The following is an 18211-nucleotide window of genomic DNA, read 5'->3' as shown; positions in this document are numbered from 1 at the left end:
GAGTTAACTGACAAACTCTAAGAAAATAAGTTGATAAATAAAGAATTTTACAATGTGTTATAAAGCCAGTTTATCTCAAGCTAGGAGACAGGATGTCTGGGCTAGGAAATTCTTTCTATTGTTTTAAGACAGATATAATTACTAGGTTTTACATGTACAGTGTCTTTTATTGCTGTGGCTTCCTGGCAGGTGGAGATTGCAAAAATAAATGTTAACATTTTAAGTTCTTTGAGCCTGGGCAACTTAAGTAGAAGTGTCAAGAATGATGTAATCTGAAATGACTCAGCAGCAATGTGTATTATCAATTTAAGACCTTCTCAGAGAGAAAGATTTAGCATTTTGTATTTGTCTTCAGAGATGACAATAACTCACGAGCACTTTGCCTTGTAAGTAGAATTTAGAACATAGTTTCTCTTAGAGCCAGATAGGAATATAACCAGATTAGTCTAGCTGTTTTCTATATTTATGTCAGACTGTCCTACAATATTGTTTTAAAGTATTTTGCTGTGATTTCTGAACTCTCTATTAGCACTGTGTTGAATTGATGAGTATTGTCTTGTGTTTTTTTATTTATTATTAAATATTTTAAACCTTTTAACTGTGGCTGTTTTGTGTAGAGATAATTTCAGCTCTGAGAGTACTTGCATGAATTTGGTGATACTGTATAAGCCACTCCTAAATAGCCTTCAAGTCTTAGTCACACTTACCAATTGGATAATAATAACACTGCACAGTAGAATTGGACACCCTTTGGTAAGGGCCTTTATAGTAGCTAAGGATGGTTGGTGGCAGTCAATACTACCTTTTAGTTTGGGCAGAAGGGGGTATAGCTGGAGAATCTATGCCAGCCTTCCCCAGGAGTGTCTGTGTGTTTGCATATAACTCAAATCTCAAAGTGTGTGAAAGTGTGTGTGTGTGTGTGTGTGTGTGTGTGTGTGTGTGTGTGTGTGTGTCAGCTACTTGGGCAGGGACACGAAGTACTGGTTGGACAGAGAGGGTGATGGACGTTTTGGCTTGACCACTCGGCTGAGATCTGAACCCTATAGCTATGCCAGTGGGGAGTCTTATCGGGGATCTGAAGAGAATGTAAGAAACCAGCCCCAGACTGACTGTGATCTCTATATACTCTTAAGGGAAATTGTACTTTACTGTGTGTGTACTTGTTATCCTCCCAATGTGGACACCCTTGACTGGTGGTAGTGGTGAGGATTGAGGCTCCTTGATTACTGAGCCAGTGCACGGGTGTCACATTGAGTACAAAGGGCAGACAGAATATATATATATATATATATATATATATATATATATATATATATATATATATATATATATATATATATATATATGTACACACACGCACACGCACACACACACACACACACACACACACACACACACACACACACACACACACACACACACGTAATACATGTGAAATTGAGAAGCACTGGCCACAGCAGTCACAGATGGCAGCAAATTTCAACTGTATTTAAAATGAATTCAGATGAAAAAGAATAATGGTTACATTCTATTACAAATGTGTTGCTATCTATAGATCTTACTTTATTAAGGATTTTGTTGCACATGTACAAAGTGTAGGCAGAATTAAGGAGCTTTTGGAGAGGGGGAGCATGATCTGAAAGTGTTAAGTAAAGAAGCAACAGGCACTCTCTTTATTATTTTTAAATTTACATACAGGATTGACTTGAGTATATTTTACAGAAGGACAGTTTTAGGAGGAATCCGTCTTGTCTGTGTAGAAGTGCGGTTGTCCCCAAGGAGTAGTTTATGTTACAATTAAGAACTGCTTAATTTACCATTTATGATTTTTAAATCATCCTCTGGCCCCTTCCAGTCCTGGTCATGCCTTCGGTTGCTGGCTTTGTTCGTGGCTTGCTATCAATACGTTCAAGCTACCCCAGACATCCTACTTGTGCTACAAAGTATCCTGGTTCCCTACCTGTAAGAACCATCTCAGGGATCGTGCAGTGTATTGGGAAACTGTCCTGCCTCCCCATAAGAACCAAAGACTTAAACAAGTGTATGTACCATACTGCATAGTCATTGTGTGCCACTGGTTGATGTTTTTGACCTGGCGTGCGCTAGCCAGCAGCCCAGCACTGACCCAACCTCTCTTAGCTCCATAGACTCAGCCCTTCCTTTCCTCCCAGTGCTGCTCCAAATATCTGCAATTACCCACTTTGGTCAGCAGGTGGCAGCATCCATCCATTAACTGACTTTTACTTCAATCTCTTAAGCTCTGAACTTTAATAAAGCCTCCAACTGCCATTTCTACCTCTTCACCCCTGTGAATTCTATGTTTTCATTCCACCCTTGACTCACTGCCCTGCCCCTATCACCTGTGGCTACTTACCTTGTGTTTTTACTCCTATTCTTACTGATTGTTTTTCATAGCCCACGTCCTTGATCTTCCTTTCTTAATTCATCCCGCTCCATTCATCCTGCGGGCTCACTCCACTCCCCTACCCTGCCCCCAATTCCCACCTACCCCCACTACCTCTACATTTAAACCCCACTAACCACACCCACTTCAATCAGCTTCAATCTTTCCCCACCCCCTACTCCACAGCTCCACCCCCTACCACCTCTCATCATCTAGCCTAACCTTTTCACAGCCATACCACACTCCATTCATATCAATCACTCATCCCAATTAAAACCCTAAACTTCAACAATGCTGACAAAACCATCCTCACTTGTAACCCATCTACTACAACTACTTAGTTTATCCTATTTAACCTACGTCACCAAACCCTTTAACACTACTCACTCCCTCCGCTTTTACACAACCAGTTCAATCCCTAAACAACACCAACACTACTCTTCCTCCATAAGCCCTCACCTATACTTCTGCAACCTCTCCGTACTCCTCCCCTTCAAACTATTTCCCACCTACAAGCATACTACTCTAAGCCTAACTAGCACTACTTATACAAGACATACAACCCTTAAACTATACACAAAATACTCCAATCACCTATATTTTCATCTCCACCAACTTATCACCACCCTTCTCTCTGGAGACATACACCCCAATCCTGGTCCCTCTCCCAACAACTCCTCAATCACCCCCTCTTACACACCTTCATCTGTAAAAACCCTCTCCTTCTCAGCATTAAATTCTCAAAGTGTATGTAGCAAAATCCCCAACCTCCATGCCTGGCTTCTCCATAACCATCCTGACATATTGTCAATCTCTGAAACATGGCTAAAACCCTCCATAAAAGATTTTGAAATAACTCCCCCAACTATAATATCATCAGGAAAGACATAACCCATAAAAATGGAGGCAGAATTGCTCTACTCTATTCCTCTTCCCTTTCAGTTACTTCATATTGTAAGCCCATTTGCCAATTTGCAAATAGTGGTACCCTCCCTGACTCTTTCAGTGACCACTTTCCTACTTTCACTCACCATCACTCTCCCTCCCTACAACTGCCACATACCACCATCTCTATATGCTCCTTAAAAAACTTCAACCCCAACACCTTCTCTGACTTACTTAAACAATTTAACTGGAGTCCTCTGAATACTCTTCCCCTAGATGAAGCTGTCACTTATTTTAATACATCATTTCTAAACCTATTAGACACCTTGCCCCCCCCTAAGAACTAAAAGAATTAAGAGCAAAACCATCCCATGGCTAACCAAAGATACCTTAGCTGTCATGCATCTCCATGATAAAGCCTTGAAGAACCACTATAAAAGCAAAACCCCAGCCACCCTAAATGAATACAAAATACTCTGTAACAGAGTTAAAAAACTCATCACTTCTGACCGCAAATCCTACTATATCACCCTCCAAAACAATCACAAGATTAACCCAAAAAAATTCTGGGATAGTATCTCCTCCCTCTTCAACCCCGGCAGAAAGGAAAACCCACACCCTGATCAAAATGCTTTTGGTACCGACCTAGCCTCCCAATTTAACAGCTTTTTCATCGACTCCATATCTAAATTAACATCATCCTTCACAAATAACTCCACTCATCCTGCTACAATTCTCACTATCCCCTCCTCCTCAGGTACTTCCACCCCCCACCTTCCTCTCTTCTCTCTCAAACCCTTACCTGTATCAACTATAAAAAAACTCCTTCTTAAATTAAAACCATGCTCTAATGCCCCTGATAATATTCCTTCCTTCTTCCTAAAGACAGCTGCTGAAGCCATTGCCTTCCCCATCTGTATTCTTATAAACCAGTCAATCCAAGAAGGCTATGTACTCCAAATTTGGAAAAAAAGCCTACATTATTCCCCTCCACAAAGGTGGAATCAATAATAACATCTCCAACTTTAGGCCTATCGCCATCTTGTCTCCCATCTCTAAACTACTTGAAAAATGCATCCACATACAATTATTACCCTACCTCACCGACAGTCACCTACTAACCCCAACACAACAAGGATTCAGACCAGGTGACAGCACTACTGCCGCACTACTCTCCTTCCTCGAAACTGTGAATAAAGCCTGAGACTCCAACTGTATTGTCTCCACCCTCCTCCTAGACTTTTCTAAGGGTTTCGATACCATCTCCCACTCCCTCCTTCTGACCAAACTCTCTAACCTATATCTTTCACCCTCTTCTATCAACTGGTTTACCAGTTACCTTTCCAACAGGCAACAATCTGCCAAATGGAAGAAATCTACTTCCTCATTCCTCAACACTGTCACTGGCGTTCCCCAGGGTTCCATATTAGGCCCCTTACTGTTCAACATTTTCATTAATGACTTCCACCACAATATCCCTAATGCTAAAATAGTCCAATATGCAGATGATTCAACAATTATCTGTGCTGCTAACTCCATTCCCTTCCTTATAAAACTAACTCAAGATGCCTTCTCAACCACTGAACAATGGATGCGAGATTACCATCTAGCTCTCAATCCATCAAACTCATGATATTCACCCCATCCAAAAACATAACTATCGACATAAATTCATTCTCCATAACCAGTCACAACAACACTTCCCTTGAAATTGTTTCCAGTGCTAAACTGTTAGGAGCTCTCATCGATAATCAGCTTAAATTTGATACCCATATACAAACAAACATTTAAAAAACACACCAGAAACTTGGTATGTTCTATCGCCCTATTCGCTTCCTCTCCCCATCCACTAGATTCCTCCTCTCTAACACATACCTCATCCCTTCTCTCCTTTATGGTGCCCCACTCCTAACCAACCTAAAATCCTCTGTTAAAACAAAACTCTCCTCCTGCTATAACAAAATCACTGAATTCACCACTGGGCACAGATCCTCCTCCCATCGCTGTATTGCCCTCCACAAACTAAATTGGCTAGAGCTTCCCAACTACCTTATCTACACTCAGCTAACTCATTCTCATAAGCTCATTTCCAAGCCCTCCCTCTGCCCCTCCCTTGCCTCAACCTTCACTATGCACCTACCTAGCAGACCCCTAAGAACCAGCACTCAGAACCTGATTGAACTCCACAAACCTGCCCGTCCAGCAGGCAAACTCCTACTCTCTTTTTCCCTAGCCCGTCGCTGGAACTCCCTCCCACCTCATATTGACAGCACCTGCAGCCTCCCCACCTTTAAAACTCTCGTCCACTCACACTTAACATCTCTCTGGGAATGCTCATGTTCCCATCCTGCATAACATCCCCAGCTACTACCTTACCCCCTTAGCCTACAATCACATCCCCCCTATGAGAATATACACATTGTAAATAACTGCTTATGTTTAATTCTTCTGTACATACTTACTCACGATTGTCTTCAAATAAAATAAATAAGTAATAAGAGTAACTTGAAAGTGATTTTTTTATCCCTAATGTCATTTGTTACAAGTTATTTCTGCATAACAATGGTAGGATAGTGCTACAGGTAGGAGTTCAGAATGCATTAAATAATAAATTAAGAATGACCAGAAAATTCTAGAAAGGTGTACACAATGACATTTACAAATTTCCTTTCATCAAGACATCATGGGAGATGAGGAAATTATAGCTAAAATTTAGTTCAATGGTCCAGAAATGCATAGCACAAAGGAAACAAGAAAACAAAGACAATAGCACATACAATGGTGTTTTGTGTATCTATAACATATTGTACATAGACAATTAAGCTTAAAATTATGTTTTGGCTTGAAGTCTTCTTCAGAAAGAAGGTGAAAGACAGAATACATTTTGAAGGTCATCCTTGAAGTTTTTGCAAAGCAGATTTCAAGTCCAAACATCAGTTATAAGTTATTTTCTGTTTAAATAATTAACAGAATGAGAGCCAGCCTACTACGCAAAGAAACCTAATTTCTGATGCTTGTACCCATGACCTCATCCTCTCATTCACAACTTAAAGCTCACGATCACTGGGGAGAATGGGTCATAGACTAACCATTAAATTGAGAGATACTCTATTATTTACTTCTCAGTTCACCTCCACAGCCTGGTTTTATCCTGCAGTACTGCTACCCCTGGCCCTGTCCGTTGGTTATCCTCACAGTTACTCTCCTGCATTCAGTCATGACCAAGATCCGCGATACATCATCGCCTCTGCTTGAGGCATCTGGTCTCCTCTCACCACACAGAGCAGTCTGCTCTGTTTAAGAGGAGAAGCATGACTTCTGATTTTGTCATGCTTGTCTTCATCCTATAGTCTTCACACACAACAGAATGTACACCTGATATGGTCATCAGCTGAGGCTATGAAAACCACAATGCCTGCAAATAATGATGCAGCCCTCACATTCCTAACCTGAATGCCCTCCATACCTTGGCTGTGCCTTGCCTTCCTAACAATGAATGAAAGGTAACAGCAGGGGTACAAAACACATACCCTTGGTGGAGTCTGGTAACCACATTTAACATTTCTAACGTGATGCCAAGAATACAATCACAATTCTTATTCATCAAATGCAGGGACAAAATGACATGTATATGTAATGTGTATAGCGTCATGTAAATGCGTACTGCTGTAGTATCATAATGTAGCTAGCTAGGGGTTTGAATCCTGCACTTGCAAACTGTATGTGTGTGTCTCCCTGGGAAGAAGCAACCTTTTTTGCACTCTCTCGAGGCACTCCTAAAAATGGAGAACATCGATATCTGTGCAGTAACTGAGACCTGGTTCAAGGCTCCAGAGAGCACCCCTGCAATACCAGGCTACAACTCTTACCACACTTTTCGGCCACCAAACCAGGACCGAAACAATAAAGGTGGAGGAGTGTCAATATTCACCAAGGATATTCACACCATCAGGCTAGTTGCCCAACACAATGCATCTGAAATTCTCCAGGTGAAGCTAACACTAGGAAAGACTGCAATCCAAATTGTAGCTTGCTACAGATCCCCCACCATACCCCAATATTCTCATTACACCTTTCTAAACATACTGGAAAATATTAAGATAGAACCAAACACCCTAATACTGGGTGATTTTAACTACCCTGCCATTAACTGGGAAAACTACTCATGTACCAACACCTTTGCCCAATGGTTCTTGGAATTCATAAATTCCAACACCCTGGATCAACTAATCCATAGTCCCACCAGGGGCTCCAATAGCCTAGACCTGGTCATTACCAACATGGGAAATCGATGCTCCACACCTATGGTTACCCCCTCGTTAGTCTGGTCTGACCATAAGCTAATCACCCTTAACATCCACATCCCACCCTCACCCCCCAGTAAGGAAACCTCCATAAAAAACTTCTCCAAAGCCAACTTCATGCTACTCAAGTCAGAACTGACAAACTTCATGACACCCACACAGACGGGAACTGAAAGTTCAACTGCTGAATCCTACACTAAGGCACTGTACGAGCACATCCACTCATGCATGAATCGTGCCATGCCAAATAGAACCAAGATGCTCTCATCCAAAAAAAGGAAGCCAATCTGGTGGTCCTCTGCCATAAACAAACTTTACAACAAAAGGAAGAAACTGTTGCAGAAAAGAGGAAAATTCCAGGATGCAAAAAACTCCCTTACCAGCCTCAGTAAGGAACTGAGATCCCTCATAAAATCCTCCAAAGCTAGTTATGAAAATAAAATTGCCAAAGATTCCAAAGACAACCACAAGGCATTCTATAACTATGTCAAGAATCTAAATGGCAATGCTCACATCTGCTCTGAGCTAAAACAGAATGGCATTAAATATACTGATCCCAAGGATATTGCCAATATCCTGGCAGATCGATTCAGTGCCAACTTCTCCCCCCTCTCACCCCCTAAATGGCCTATCTCAATACCAGAAGATTGCCAAATTCTGGTAATAGTGGTCACACAGGTAAAAAAACACACTCTCCAAAGCTAAGAATACAGCATCCATGGGACCAGATGGCATCCTGGGCTGTGTACTACATGAACTACAATATGAACTGGTACCTCACCTAAGTGTCATGTTTAATCTTAGCCTCACCTCAGGTTTTGTGCCCACTGAGTGGCACACAGCTACAGTTATCCCACTCCACAAGGGGGGATCCACCTTGGATCCCGGAAACTACCGCCCCATCAGTCTGACGAGCCTGATCTGCAAGGGCATGGAACGCATTATCATGGAACTTACAAAGAAAGACATTGGCAACCTTCAAACACTGGGCCCCACCCAGTTTGGGTTTGTGAAGGGCCAATCTTGTCTCCTGAACCTGATTGACTTCTTTGATTCAGTCTCCAGAGCCATGGACAAGGGTAAAACCTTGCCAAGGCCTTTGACACCATCCCCCACTCTGGAATCATAGATAAACTTACTAAGCTGGGCATTAATCCCTACATCACCCAATGGGTTGCTAACTGGCTTACTGATAGAACCCACACTGTAAAAGTAGCTGACTCCAAATCCAGCTCCAGAGAAGTGACAAGTGGAGTACCTCAGGGTTTAGTCCTGGGACTGCTCTTGTTCGGCATCTACTTCTCTGAAGTACAGGCCAACACTAAGGGACTCTGGCTAACAAAGTTCACAGATGACTGCAAACTGGGAGCCATTATTGAATCCCCAAATGATGTGGATACTCTACAAAAGGGCCTTACAGAAACTGATGCTTGGTGCCAGAGCCATGTGCTGAAGCTCAATGCCAAGAAATTTATAGTTATCCCCTTTGAGAAAAAACATGTACCCATGAATTACCATATAGGTGGCAGCACACTAAACACCGAAAGTGTGATAAGAGACTTAGGGATACAGGTGGACAGTGGTCTCACCTTGGATAACTACATCGCCACAACAGTTAGGAAATCCTTCTATGTGGCACACCTCATCACTAAGGACTTTTCATCCAGAAAAAAGGAGGTCACTGTCCCACTGTACTCATCCCTCATTAGACCCATTATAGAATACAATGCCCCATTTGGTATGTACCTCTCAAGACATCTGCAACAACTGGAAAGGCCACAGAAATACCTCATTAAAAGAATCACAGGCCTAAAGCAGATATCCTATGCTGACCACCTTAAAAAACTCCAGCTATACTCTGTCGCATGTCATCTACTCAGAGGCGATCTCTGCTTAACATATAAGGCCATGTCAAACCCAGAGCTGTTGGACATGCTACACTTAAAGAAATCCCAATCCCTCAGAGCCACATGCTCTGGGAATCTAAACCTTGTCATCACAATAAACAAAACATGCTGGAGGGATAGGTTCCTGACCCAGAGACTCCCCAGACTCTGGAATAGATTGCCCATACATGTCAAACAGAGTGCCTCGTTGGCCCTCTTCAAAAGGAACCTTGACGATTGGATGGGAGAAAGGAAATTCTCCCCGAGGATCACGTCAGTCGCCCTGCTAGACAGGGGTCCAGGGAAGTAAATAGTGTGGGAAGAAATAGCCAGGGAATTGTTATGGCTAGGCTTGTATAGGCCCTAGGACTGATAGCCTAATACCAACCTATGAACATATGAACATTCAGCAGTGCCCTGTGACCTCATATTGTTGTAACACTTCCCACAAGACATTTAATGGCATATGGTCAAGTATATTTTCCAAGTTCCCAGAATACACTTTCATATGTGAATGCAGGGTATCTGTTAAAATTCTAGGCATCCTTTATCACAAAGATGGAAAACTCTTTCCATCTTGCCCAATCACTGGAGCCATCAGTCACATCATATCACATCATACCTACCTCCTACTTACCAACTATTCCCTGCAAACCTTTACCATGTAGTGAATGAACTGAGCTGAACTACCAGCCGCAACTCTTTGCTGAGATTGCAGATGACCAGAGGCTTTTGAACTTCCCAAAAACATAAGTTGCCTGTTTTTTTTTTGTTTGATTATACTGTTTACTGCACTTTTATTTGTATTCTGATTATTTAATACTGTATTTTAATACTGAAAATTAAACTGCACTGTTTGTACTGCATTTGTCTGATGTACTGTTCCTGTTAAATCATATTTCGTTGCTGTTTTCACTGATTGCAAAGTAAGTATTGCTACTTTTCACTTTTTGTTAAGCATTTGTTCTGCTTGTTCTGTTTCCTCGCCAAACAGTGTTTTAAATAACTGATTTGTTTGCTGATGAAAACATTTTTTATTGTCTCTGTGCTGCTTTTCTGCTGTTTGAAACATTTTTAGTGTCTCACTGCTGTTTTTCCTGCTGTTTAGATAATTTTTTTGTGCTCCCTGCCTAAATTACTGCAGCTAGCAGCTATAGCACAGTCCAGATACCGGTTTGCTGCATCTGAGTCTGTTTGTAGTGGCTGTTGTATTCTAAGTACATTTTCCAAGCCATCTTTGATTAGGAGTCCTTCTGCACCCTTATGAGAGAAGTATGCCGATTGGAACCTGTTTGGTGAAGGGTGATTGTTCTAGGACTTGGAGTAAGAACCCACATTGCTTCTTTTGAACTTTTTAAAATGTTTTTATGTTTTAACTTCTGGAATTTAATCCCCGAGTTTGAGAGGGTTTCTGCTTGTTTGTGCTTCATGCAACACTCCGCACTGCAATGCAATTGTGCAACAAAGCTGAACAGATAATTTCAACATTGTTTCCCTTAGATACAGCTGTAGCACATTAGTGTCATCCTTATCTTTAATACATTTCTGGTCTAAGAAGTATTGCTTGTAAGCTGTGACCTATTAAACCACCAGCCAAAACCTCTATCAGAAACACCCATCACAGCGCACCTCCTAGATCAGTTTTGAAAGCATCCCCTTTGTGATAACAGTTCTTCAAACCTAGCATTATGGACAGTTGGACTACCTTTGTTTCTCCTGCCAGCCTTGTTGAGCTGGGTCTCCTGAGGCAATGGAGCAATTGCCTCATGTACACAGACAATACTCTACTAATAACTCACTCTAGTACAGAGTGTGAGAGATGTATCTACACTAAGAATCTTGAATCCCTGCTTTCTAGCACTCAAAACAGTAACACCGAAGATGTTGTGAACTAACCCACCACTACTCATGCCCATAGTACCACTACTTATACACATAGTATGCATCCAACACATAAATCAACATACACAGAGGTTCTCTCAGAAAACTTACTGAAGCACCAGAGGCCTCCAAAACACAAGACTGCTACAACTAACACAGTTCTCACAGCACCCAAGACACATAGCAACACCAGAGTCTCACCTACCAAGCCCTTAAGGTATAACACTCAAAAACAAAATTGTCTTGTCACGGGAGACTCCATAGTGAGACACACAAATATCCCACTCACCACGTTAGATAAGGAGAAAGCCACAATCAGTTGCTTGTCCGATGCCAGGATTCGTCAGATCACACATGCACTCAAGTCTCTCGGCAACAACTCCCATTATGACTCTATCATAACTCATGTTGGAGTGAATGACCTGAGACATACCTTACTGGACTATATGAAGAGAGACACGATTGAGCTCTCTGAGTATGTGTCACAGGCAGATATGTCCCTAGCCTTGACCACCTTGCCTAGAATGATGCCACAGTATAAACAAAAAAATATCAGTTTCAATAATTGGCTTAGTTTTTGGTGTCATTCCAAGGGGATCCAGTTTCTGGCAGCCTGGGATGATATGGTCGACAAACCTTGCTGCTTTGCCAGAGACAGTTTGCACCTGGCACTACTAGGCTTTTGGCTGTTAGCAAAGGCTCTTGCCAGCCTCCTAGTGCCTTTTTTAGGCAGGGTCTCAAAAACAAAATTGCCAATGTGAGAATTGTCAGTCATAACAAAATAAGGGTTATGCCCATACCTCTCAACCTGGAAACATAAAAAATCTGGACACAGGCCCATGAAAAATAGGTACAAATCTGCACGCTAATTAACATAACATTTGCATACATAATTATGTAAGCCTACCCCCTCCAATGAAATTGTGGGATACCATCTTTCAAATGCAAACTGAAGAACAGAAAACCAAAATATGGTCCTAGTCCCCCAGTGTCCAATTACGTGGCTATTTCGCCCCATTTACCATAAACACTAATGTGCATACTGCTTTACTTCTACAATGAATATTTGGATTTCATTTAAAACTTTTATTTTACATTTTATAGCACAAACACTAAGACATCTGCCAAACAAAGTAATGCAGTTTCACAATGAAAATAGACTTAGCATTAAAACCTCTCTGCCCTTGAAACTCACATTCATTGAAACAGCATTGAAACCTACATTCAAAGAAAATGCATCTGGCCAGTGGTGGATAAAGACTACCTTTGGGCTTTTTTCAAATTATAGGCCCCTTGCACATGAAACATACGTGTGTTCTTTGATACACCATCCTGACTGTATTAAATTGTATTCCTTGTATAATACAACACACTTGTTAGAGTGCACTTTAAATTTATTGTTTTGAACATTTTTCCAGTAAGCAATGAAACAAAATGTATGAACCAATAATGACAAAACTACCCAGTTCAGAACATTTCCATCATAAAAGTCTACTCAAACTTCTACAATCGACCAGTGTCAGTACATATGCACAATTTCTGCAGAAGTAAAAAGTGATCTAAATAATTCCACATTGGAAAGCCATACAAATCACACACCTAAATCTGCTGGAAAACAATTCCCATTTCCATTCCAGTACAAATGCTGTGCATACAAATAAAATGGAGCTTTTCTCCTCGGGTCTCTGCCGAAAAGGGGCACCTGCCCAGCCAGACAAACCCAGTTAATAAATGGCAAATAAAATAAATAAATATAAAAAAATGGCATTCAGAAACACATACAAAGCCATTCATCTTAAAAGAGCTAATTGCGGACTGCCGAGCTGAGTTCTAAGTACAAAATGTTGCCATTCACCTTAAATGAGCTAACTTAACTAAGTACAATGCTGCCATTACAAATAAATCTCCATTCAGAAATGCCTACAAACCCGTTCAGCTTTAAAGAGCTAATTGTGGACTGCCGAGCCGGGTTCTAAAGTACAAAATGCTGTCATTCAGCTTAAGAACTTAAATAAGTGCAAATCTCTTGCTTGCATGTAAGACAATCTTTTATCTGAAGAAGAAGAAAGATGTTATGGCTTGGACGGAAGTACAAATGCTGTGCAATGCTAAATGACAAATGTTGTCGTTCCGCTTAATAAAGCTCAATAAATCTGCTGAAACACAAATGAATGTACAAATGCCAAAAGCTTGCCGAAATGCAAGTACAAGTGCTGTGCATACGACAAAAGCAATGAATGCATCCATGACACACATGCAAACAGATCATTGCTAGAAATGGAGATAAACATGCAGATAAACACAGTCACACACTTGTGAGCAGCAGATTGATTAATGCAGATAAACACACACTTGTGAGCAGCAAATTGATTAATGTAGAATTTTATAGATAAACACACTTGCGAGCAGCAGATAAACACAGCTGGGTAAACACACAAGCAAACAGTTCTTGGCTGGAAATGCAGATAAGTACAACTACGGGTAAGCTAGCAGCACAGTTCTTTTTTGCCAGACAAATACAACTACGGATAAACAGCACAGTTCTTTCTTGCCAGCACTTAAAATAAACAAACCACAAAGTGCTTGGCATAATACAGTTCAGAGAGTTGCTTTCTTACCTGGAGGCTGGAACACGTGGGCTGACTCTGCAAAATTTAAATTATGCCGCCATCGCTGTTATCTTCCCTACTTCCTTCCGAGTCCAACACCAACAGGCAGTGGGCAGGCAACAGCAAAAAATACAGTAACAACAGCAGCGTGTTTTCTCAGATAGTCCCAGGCTCCCAGCACAAATGGCAGCTTTCTTTCTTGGCCCTCGGGCAATACAAGTGAAGTCCCAGTCCAGATTAAAAACTAATGGCAGGCAGGTGGTAGCTAAGTGTTTCTGTTTGAACGGAATTGGCGGCAAGCTTTTCAAATGCAGCAACTGCTTGCAGCCAGCCCGAAATTATGATGCGAGCTCAAGGAGCTCAATTCCGACTGGCTGGTAGTGCTGACGGAGCTGACATCATCGCGCATGTGATGACGTCAGCTCTGACAGTGCGAAAATTTAAAAAAATTAAAAAAATAAGGCAAAGAAATCGTAAATGAAGGGGTGCCAATCGGGAATCATGGCACCCCTTCATTTGAACCCCAAAACTCGGTAAAAAACGAGTAATTCAGGACGGTTGGGAGGTATGGTTATGCTGCTAAATGCTAGGAGTTTAAACCAAAAACTGCACACCCTGGAAGCACTCCTATCATTGGAGGATATAGATGTCTGTGCAGTCACAGAAACCAGATTCAAGGCCTCAGAGATTACCCTGACTTTGCAAGGCTACAATGCCTTCCACATCTTCAGACTGCAAAACGAACATGAGAGAATCAAAGTAGGCAGTGTTTCTGTCTATATTAATTGATAATACTATAGTATACTGGAATTGACTGGCTAAAACTTAAATGAGACTGGAATGTAAGTGCTGAATAGGTGCCAGTATCGCTTTTATGGGCCAAGTCTTTTGTACTTTTCAGAATACAGTCTGCAAACACTGTAGTTTGGTTAATAAGGCTTTATTAGATGTTAACAATATCTGAATACTGTCTTTAATAACAATGCTGACAAACAACAACAGTCTGTAGAAATCCTGGAATGTTGGATAGCAGTAACAATGATGATAAATATATCCAAAGTTTCTGTAAGTGTATTCGGATTTTCCTGAATAATATCAACTGAAAGAGTCGTTTAGGATGAATATTTAACCTGACTTCTATACTTCGACTCAAGTGTCTGTTCTGCAGTCCAAAGCCTAACTTCCTTTTTGGAATGCTGGTTATTTAATCTTTTCTGCATGTCAGTCCAAACTAGCTTGCTTACTTCACTAACTGTATCTGAAGTATATTTTCAGAATACCAAAAACCATGTAATGTGTTAAACACCTCTTTAGCCTTGGTTTTCCAAGCCTTGTCTCACATGTGCCTTATCTATCATTCCATTGCACGTACCTCTTTCCCTTGAGAAAGAAACATTCTGTATTTCTGTATCTCTGCACATCTCATGCATTATCTTTCCTTTCTAATGAATTGTTTTTCCCTGAAATTAAATGCATATATGAAAACACAAGTCTGACTCTATATTTTCAGGCCTATTATTCTACCTTATTGTACTTTAATGAATTCACTAAGAATACCCCCACTTTAACACCCTCCATGAATTATGATGTACACGAGGTCTACTTGACCAAACTGGAGTCAATCTAAATATTGCCAAACACTCTGGTCAAGAGGGATTTCAATTATCCCACCATCAACTGGGAAACCTACTCTATCCCTAACTCACTTGTGCAAAAGTTTCTTAACTTTGTTAATTCAAATGCCCTGGAAAAAATTGTTCAAACTCCAATAAGTGGAACAAACATACTAGATCTGGTCCTCACTAACATGATAAATAAATGTACCACCCCAACATTCGGACCCTCATTAATTAAATCGGGCCACAAATCAGTCACCTTCAAACTGGCACTAACACCAGAACCCACAAAGGGTGAAGTCAGACTAAAAAACTTCACCAAGGCAAACTGTACCCTTTTAGGGGAAGGTGTCAATGCATTCCGGGCCCCACCCCCAGCTGAAAGTGATAACCACACCAAAGCTTACACTAAAGTCCTGTACAATCACTTGTATAAATGTACAGGCTCGGCTGTTCCAGACAGAGAATCAAAGCCAGAGCTCCAAGTAAAAACAAGCTGCCCTGGTGGACATCCAGCATCCACAAACTTTACAATAATCACAAAGCATTGCTGTCTAGGAAAACTAAGGTGAGACCCCAACAAAGGAAAAGAACCCTTCTCAGCCTCAACAGGCAAATAAGACAACATGTCAAATCCTCTAAGGGTAACTTTGAGGAAAATGTAGCAATCACAGCCAAAGATAATCATAAGGCCTTTTACAGCTACATATGTAGCCTAAAAGGTAGGACCCAAACATGTGCCATACTAGTGACTAACTGGGGTCTATATTAAATGCTTGAAGAGGTCTTACATCGAACATCTCTTCAGCGACACGTAAATACCGACCACACTAAACCACAAATGTTCAAAACAGAGATTTCTTTCTCTGGGAAAGAAATTGCTAGCACCAAAAACACATACACACAATTTCAAACATAACTAATTGGGGGGCTTCAGCCCCTACCCCCCAATTTGGGGGGCTATGCCCCCCATACCCCCTAACTATATATACCAACTCTGAGATTACACTACAGTGGAGTGAAGGACAATGTCACTGCTCAGGCCAAGTGATTCTTTTTTCCCCTGGGGAAAAAATCACTGACCTTAGCCTTCGCTGTTTTTAGATTTTGGTCTATATGTGTCGGTGAAATGGCATTCACTGTAATGCCGTTTCGCTGATATAATCTAGACCCACTAACTGTATTGCACATGCTGATCCCACAGAGATAGCAAACCTGCTGGTGAGCAGATTTGGTAAAAATGTCACTCCCTTATTCCCTCCAAACTTATCAGAAACTTTGCCCACAGCTTCCCACTCACCCTACATATCTGAAGAGCGGGTCATTAAAGCCTTGTCTAAGGTAAAAAACATGGCATCTATGGGAGAAGACAGCATCCCAGACTATCTTCTAAACAAACAAAAACATGAACTAGCACCCCCATTAAGTACCTTATTCAATCACAGGCTAACCACAGGCTATGTTCCTGTAGAATGGAGAACAACAACAGTTATTCCCCTCCACAAAGGTGGATTGGCAATAGACCCAGGGAATTATAGACTCATAAGTCTGACCAGTCTCATCTGTAAGGCCATGGAATGCATCATCATGGAACTATTCCCTTCTCTATTCCCATGCCATTGCCAAACTTTGGAATGTGCTCCCTCTCTCCATTGCTCAACTAGACTCTTTAAAAACATTTAAATTTGCACTAAAAGAACACTATCTCAATAACCTTGTCTGTTCTTGTGGTCATATGATTAAGCCACCTTAAATGTTTTGGCCACTATACATTACAAATACTTTAATAACTTAATATAGTTTACACTATCTGTCTTCGTATCCAGTCTCTCTTGCTTTCTTTATTTCTGTGGCTGAATAAACAGAATTGATTAAACAATATTCTTACTTATGAGAATATACAAACAGAATTACTAAAAATTTAACACACTGGGTTTATTTGCTTGTGTTATATTCCTCTATAATATGCATTTGTGTTATATATCTACTTCAATTTGTATTATGTAATAAACGTTCTTGACTTTCAAAATTAAGCTAATGTTATGTAAAAATTTCTGTGATTGTATAGAGCTTTTCTCCCCGGGCCTCCACTGAAAATGGGTCGTTGGGCCAGTGGACTTTCCTGGTCAACAAATGTCAATAAATAATAAATAAATAAATATACTCATAAATAAAGACATAGGCAACCTCCAAACCCTGGATGCAACCCAGTTTAGCTTCGTCAAGGCAGATCCTGCTTCTTAAACCTGGTGGATTTCTTCGAAACTGTGACTAGGGCCACTGATGAAGGCAACTCTGTGCACACAGCATACCTCGACTTGTCCAAGGCCTTCATCACAATCCCACACTCAGGTCACTCAGTTATTACTGATAAACTTAGAAAACTGAATATAAACCTCTTTGCTGTAAGATGGGTTGCCAACTGGCTCACAAACCTTTCGCACACTATCAAAGTGGGTGACTCCACACCAACCAGCAGACCTGTCACCAGCAGGGTACAACAAGGGTTAGTGCTGGGTCTCCTACTGTTTAGTATACTGCTCAGAAGTTCAGGCCTAAACTAAGGGACTGGGCTGACCAAGGCTGGAGATGACTGCAAACTGGGTGCAATTATAGAATCCCCAAA

This window comes from Protopterus annectens, chromosome 11.part0 (assembly GCF_019279795.1).
Source record: "Protopterus annectens isolate FY-2018-M chromosome 11.part0, PAN1.0, whole genome shotgun sequence".
Taxonomy (NCBI): domain Eukaryota; kingdom Metazoa; phylum Chordata; order Ceratodontiformes; family Protopteridae; genus Protopterus; species Protopterus annectens.
Note: the sequence above shows the minus strand (reverse complement) of the source record.